The following is a 6,000-nucleotide window of genomic DNA, read 5'->3' on the forward strand; positions in this document are numbered from 1 at the left end:
AATCTCGATATTGACACAGTCCTTTCCTGCTTCTTGCACTTTGACGAGCCGGAAGCAGTATACCGGCTTGCCAAAGGAACGTCCGTCGCTGACATGCTACCATATAACAGGATTATCATTTTGCCGTACGCGCGAGAGTAAGCTAGTGCATTGCGCCGCAGCTCCTGTTACCCCCGAGGTGAAAACGGCGGCGAAAACAAAGGGGGTTTTCGACGCCGAACTTGGAATGGAAGGAAGGTACTATAATCGAGACACATCTTAATGCCCTCGGAGAAAGAGCGAGACGAGAAAGGGGGCCGGTAGAAAGACGAAGAAAGTAGAAGCATTTACTTGCACCAAACGCAGAATTATTTCCGCGTCGTTGCGAATATCATCGCGAGCACGTTTTACGCGATCGCTCCGTCCTACAGGAACTCCGTCTTCCTTGGAGCGCGGTAATTACGTCTCGGCGAAGTACGAAAACCGCGAAATAGCCTATTTGACTGCAGTAGCAGAGAGCCACGAGGCGAACCGAAATGGTGATGAAAAGCGGGCAGGACCGCGCGGGTAAAGGACGGGCGGAGAATGCACAGGAGTTGTGAAAAAAAAAAAATATAAAAAAAAATAAAAATCATCGCGCGATTTATATCGCGTACAGATGTGAGCGCGAACGTAAAGGTGGACGTGTCTAGAATTTTTTTTTTTTTTTCCTAGATTACGAAAAGGGCAAAACGCGTGGAATACGGCCGCGGATCTTTTGATAGCGCAGACACAACGTGAAATCGTAGAACTTTATAGCCGTCAAAATGCCGCTGCCGGTGTGCCGTAAATTCGCTGTGAAATAAAATAATTTTTATTCTATAGCGGCGCTCCGTTACGCAATCATCTCGGAGATAATTTTATAAATTACTAATATGCACGTAAAATAAATTCTGCGTAAAGTATTTTTAACTGACTTAGAAATTTTTATGTCAGCCGAACGGCCGAATTTTTCCTCTTTTATTACATCATTTCTCTTCGGCGTGTGATTTTCAGACACGACGTTCATAAAACGCATCGCGACATTAACACACGCATTGTCGAGTCTCATTAAAAGGATAATCCTTCCGGCGCCGGCTGCACTTGGCTGCAATTCGTGCAAACATGTTTACTCACATCGCATAATTTACATTTTAATTACTCACTGCCGAGACAAGTATCGCGAGTTTATATGACGCACGGTCTAAAATGAATTTTCCGACGTGGACTCGCGAATAGACATCCAATTAAATCACTTTAAAAAAAAAAAAAAAAAAGAAAAAATAGGTGTAATTTCTAATCTCGCTGTTTCATATGCATGTAATTTATGAAAAAAAAATGTATAATTCCTACAACTCACTTAACGGATAAAAAATACATTAATTTTAATTAAATTAATTTTTTAATTGATAATTCTTTAATATTTATATTAAAATAAAAATGATAAAAATATGTGTGCCTCAGATTTGGCATTAATATTTCTAAGTCCCTCGGAAACTGATGTTAGAAGATTAATAATATCCGATAGATACCGTGCCGTATTTCGCGTCATTCCGAAATGATGACTGAAAGGAGAAAAATAGCGCCTTCTTCGGGAGCGTATACGCGACAGTGCGCCAAAGAAATTACGCGAAATTCCGGAGAAATGGAATTTCATCCGTTCCAATCGAAAGAACCCGTATCCGAGGATCCGTTTTTCTTTCGGGAAAACCACGACGCAGAACGTGACAAAAGAGGAGACTCCGCGAGTGATCAGTCGTAAAATTCGCGTCGGGATGACGTTCTCGGCTGAGCTGGCCCGAAATTGTGCGGACGAAATTGCGCATTCGCTGCTACTCGGCGAAAGCCAACGACCAAATCCGAGACGTTGTCGAAACGAGCGATTGGTATTTATGTCCACTTCCTTTATGCATTAGGTAGTGCTTCTCTCTCATTTCGCTACGTACTTTTTGCGCAATAAAATGAGAATTTGATATAATTCATAAAATATCTATTATTCATTCGGTTTATTCTAAGATTCACCTGAAGTCGTCATTGCAATCTATTTAGTTACGTGCATTGGAATATAATTTATTACTGTAATATTATATATCCAGCTCGGTCCCTCAGTACGTATTTAAATAATATATGCATCTAATGTGTTTTACGTGTACACATATCGAATATAGTATAGTGCACATTCTTCGCAATGGTTTCGAAAATTATATCAGACAAATATGGATATCACTTAATTTTTTTTAATGATTTTAATTATATAAATAATTGAATCAACATTTTAATTTTAATATAACTACTTAGAACCGTTTCTCTCGAAAAGGAATTAAATATTATTTAGCATTTAATTGACTTTTATGAATATTTAGCCGCTTATAAATTTTCATTACAAATACTTAATTAGAAAATTAATCCATTAGTCGCAAAGTGATAAATGCGATTCGGAACGCTTCTTGCACGCGGCCTTCATGCAAAAGAAAGTGCACGATGCGTCGAATTATGGGTATAGTTATCGTGTACTCGCGAGGGTTACAGGAGAAAGGCAGACAGCACGATTAGTCGTACTTCCGGCTCTGGGAAACGCGAAACTTCGGCGTGCGCGCCAAAGTTCGTGTAGTTCGTGCTCGCAGCGGCACTAATGGAATGGTATTTACAAACGCGAACAAACACTCCTATCAATTACAAAACGATTCTCGTCCTGCAGGCGCCCAAAGCGCCTACCGGCTCTGCAGGACGACCCCCGTCGTCGCGACGTCGCACGGCGTTCCGTTTCTCCTCCCCTCGCCTCCCACCGCCCACAACTGTCCTGAACTTTTGATCACCCGCATCCCCGTGCAATCTAGAGGAGAATCGCGGTCGTCCCCGTCCCTTCCCCTCTGGTCCCTTCTCTCTCCCCCCTGTTAGACTCCGCAAATATTTGACACTCAAAATCCAATGAGGAAAAAGACGGCGAAGTTACGATCCGCCGCGAATCACGAAGAGACGATTCCTCCGCCGTTGTGAAATCGAATCGCGGGCGAGTGGATGCGGTAAATTAATGTAGAAAAGTGAAAGAAGACTGTGAAAGAATCCGACGTGCGCGATTGCAGGGAGCAGGTGCTATCCGTAGAAAATAAGTCACAGTTGGAAAATGGATTAGGAAGATAGATTAAAAGCTTTTTTTTTTTTTTATTTTTTTATTTTTTTTTTCTTCTGCTTATATCATTTCCCGTATCCAGCAGTTAATAGAAAAATAGTTTATTTTCTGGCATATCTACATTAATATTTTCTTTCTTATGTTACAGTCACCGGCAGAAATCTATACCTCCGCTGAAGCTCATGCAGCAGATTGGTAAGTCGCATAATTTCTTTTCTTTTCACAGTTTGTAATTAGTCTTTTAAAAAATATTTTTTTTCTAGTCTTGAAAAATCGGTGTTAAGAATGAAATCGTTTTTACTGTTCCCTCTCATTACGAAATATTGTTACCGCTTTTTTGCGAACGCCGATTGACTTTTTTTCTCTCAGCTTGCTTCACGCCAATATTATTACATGTGATTTTTTTTAAGAAATATAAATTTTTGCAAAACAGAAAAATATTCGGATTATTAGATTATTTTTGGGGCTTGCTCGGACAGCAGTTTTGTAACGACAGCGATTTGGTGGCTCGACAGTAACGATTGCTCTCGCAACGGCGAAAAAACAACTCGCGTATTTATTTTCGTGGAACGCCTTTAGCTGGCAGAGCGCATAAAAAAAACGTAAACAGATCGACTGAGAGTCGAGCTCGGCGCTTCCGAGAATTTCGCGCGACGATCGGGGACCTGTCGACTGTCTCGCTTTCTCCACGGTTGCCTCGTTTCTTCCAAGGGCCGAAATATCTAACGGTCACTTCAGTCTAGTCGCGGAGCCTCGGGCGTGAAGACGCGTTGCTAATCGCTCCGCGACTACGCGTATTTTCGTCCGCGGGTAGGAAAGAATCGCGTACGAATAAGTGTCGACGTCGTCGACTCGGTAACGAACGATCATTTTTCGTACTCCTCTGATATTCCACTCATCGTTCTGTGCTTCGTTTCCAGCGACGAAAAAGTGCTTCGGTACGGCGAGGTTACGTAGCGCACGGAGCGCGCGAAGCGTCCAACGTGAATTTGCGCCGCGTCCGACGTTGCCAACCTGCTTCACTCGCCATCTTCTTCAACGACGTTCAAGGAATTCCGGCAACCGCCATGCTGAGAGTGTGAGATCTGCACCTCGACCGTCTTCTTCGTCGCGACTGGGACTCTCAACTCGTTCGGAACAAGAGATTTTTGAGGAATATCGCGGCTCTTCTCATTCGCCACTTAACGCAAATTCTCGGTGCCGTTCGACCCGCCGACGACAATCGACCGAAGAATCACAATGACTCTTGGACGTCGCTTAACATCGCAGCCAGTTTTTTTGTCTCGAGATCTGAGGACGATTCGGGTAAAGACTCGGCGGAAGTAATAACGCCGCGAATGTCGAGAGTGATAATTAATACAATAAATGGTCGTTCGTCGCGTTTCTTAATTTTAATCGCAAAAAATCGCCGCGATAAATCAATGTTGTTCTTTCAGTCGTTCGTCTCTCGAGTGATAGTGTCAGTGATTATAAAACAAAAGCAGAGCAATGTAATATAGTGCTGAATGATTTAAAGTGCAACAAGATGTCAGGATAATCAAGAATACTGCCACAGAAAGAAGGAAGGAAGGAAGGAAGGAAGGACGGAAGGACGAAAAATACCTTGACCTAACCTAGCCGGAAAATAAAAATGTGAGTACAATTAATATAATTAACTAACGTCCGAATGCAATGCTCGCGAAGCACGCGCTCGTAATAATCTCTATAAAAAAAATATAAATAAAAAAATGATACGCGTTGTGATAACTTAAAAATGATACGAAAATAAAATAAAAATAAAATAACAGCTGCAACATTTATATTTGTATTAATAGAAATTTTTTTTTTAAAGCCACATATATTGAAAAACAAGTAATTTAAAAAAACTTTTTTTTTTTTGTTAACTTTCGACTTTCGTACGTAATAAATTAGAAACATGTAACAATATCTTTATTTTCGTGTTAAAAAAATTGATATTTTTCTGGAAATGCCTCGAGTTAAAAAACGTGTCCTGGAAAAAAAAAATAATAATTTGGAAAAAGCAAACGGCAGAATAATTGTTTTTTTAGAAAATAGAAAAATGTAAAATGTAGTTTTTTATTATACCTTTAAAATCGAAACTTTAAAATTGGAGGTTTTTTTTTAAATATAATAAAGTCAAATTATCACGCACTGTAATAATCAAATATCAATTTATTTGTGCCGTAAAACATATACAATATGTATACATTTAATATTATTAATTAAAATAATTCAATATTACTTTCTAAATAAAATTAACAAATAAAAAATGAGATTATCTAGAACCGATTGTATCTGTTCATATATATATGCGTTTGTTCTTGCAAAATAATTATCTAAACTGGCGAAAATATCTTTGACGTATTTTATACTTTGAACGCGAGCCACGGCGCGGCGTGAAAATATATTTCGATTAAGAAGACGTGACGAGATAGCACGCACGCTTCTTCGTCTCGGATCGCTTACAGAAGAACAACCGAACTTCTCTCTCGAGACGCGAAGTACTAAGTTTCGTGACTGCTATCGCTATGCAACTTCAAAAAGTTTCGTCGGGTGTCCGTGTCAGATCTCCCAAAATTTCCGACGAGATCCGACGGTGCCGTGCAAGTTTAACGCACGCCGAAGTCACCCGGAGCGGCTGTTGATAGCGCGCGGGGAACCGACATCACGTCGACGACGAATAACGAAGCGTCGCATTATGCCGCGACTTCGACTTTCCCATTCTTCATCATTTGACGTCGAAGGGCGTCGCGTATCGGAATCCTTAACCGACGTCGCGAAGATATACCGCTAACAACTGAAAGCTGTCGGGAGCTCCGTGCGTTCTGCAGTGAATTATCAGCTTCGCTGGCTCTTGAATTATTGCCATTGCG

The 6,000-nt window shown here is 40.8% G+C and overlaps 1 long non-coding RNA gene across 1 annotated transcript in view; it reads left to right on the forward strand.

Annotated features, from left to right (window-relative positions):
- The window catches only part of LOC139101391 (uncharacterized), a 102,577-nt gene extending 97,823 nt beyond the window's left edge, over nt 1-4,754 (forward strand). The window contains exons 8-9 of the long non-coding RNA XR_011545540.1: nt 3,276-3,322; nt 4,048-4,754. This is a non-coding gene — a long non-coding RNA (uncharacterized lncRNA). The remainder of the gene's footprint in view (nt 1-3,275; nt 3,323-4,047) is intronic.
- Nucleotides 4,755-6,000: the final 1,246 nt, after the last annotated feature.

This window comes from Cardiocondyla obscurior, linkage group LG03, assembly GCF_019399895.1.
Source record: "Cardiocondyla obscurior isolate alpha-2009 linkage group LG03, Cobs3.1, whole genome shotgun sequence".
NCBI lineage: Eukaryota > Metazoa > Arthropoda > Insecta > Hymenoptera > Formicidae > Cardiocondyla > Cardiocondyla obscurior.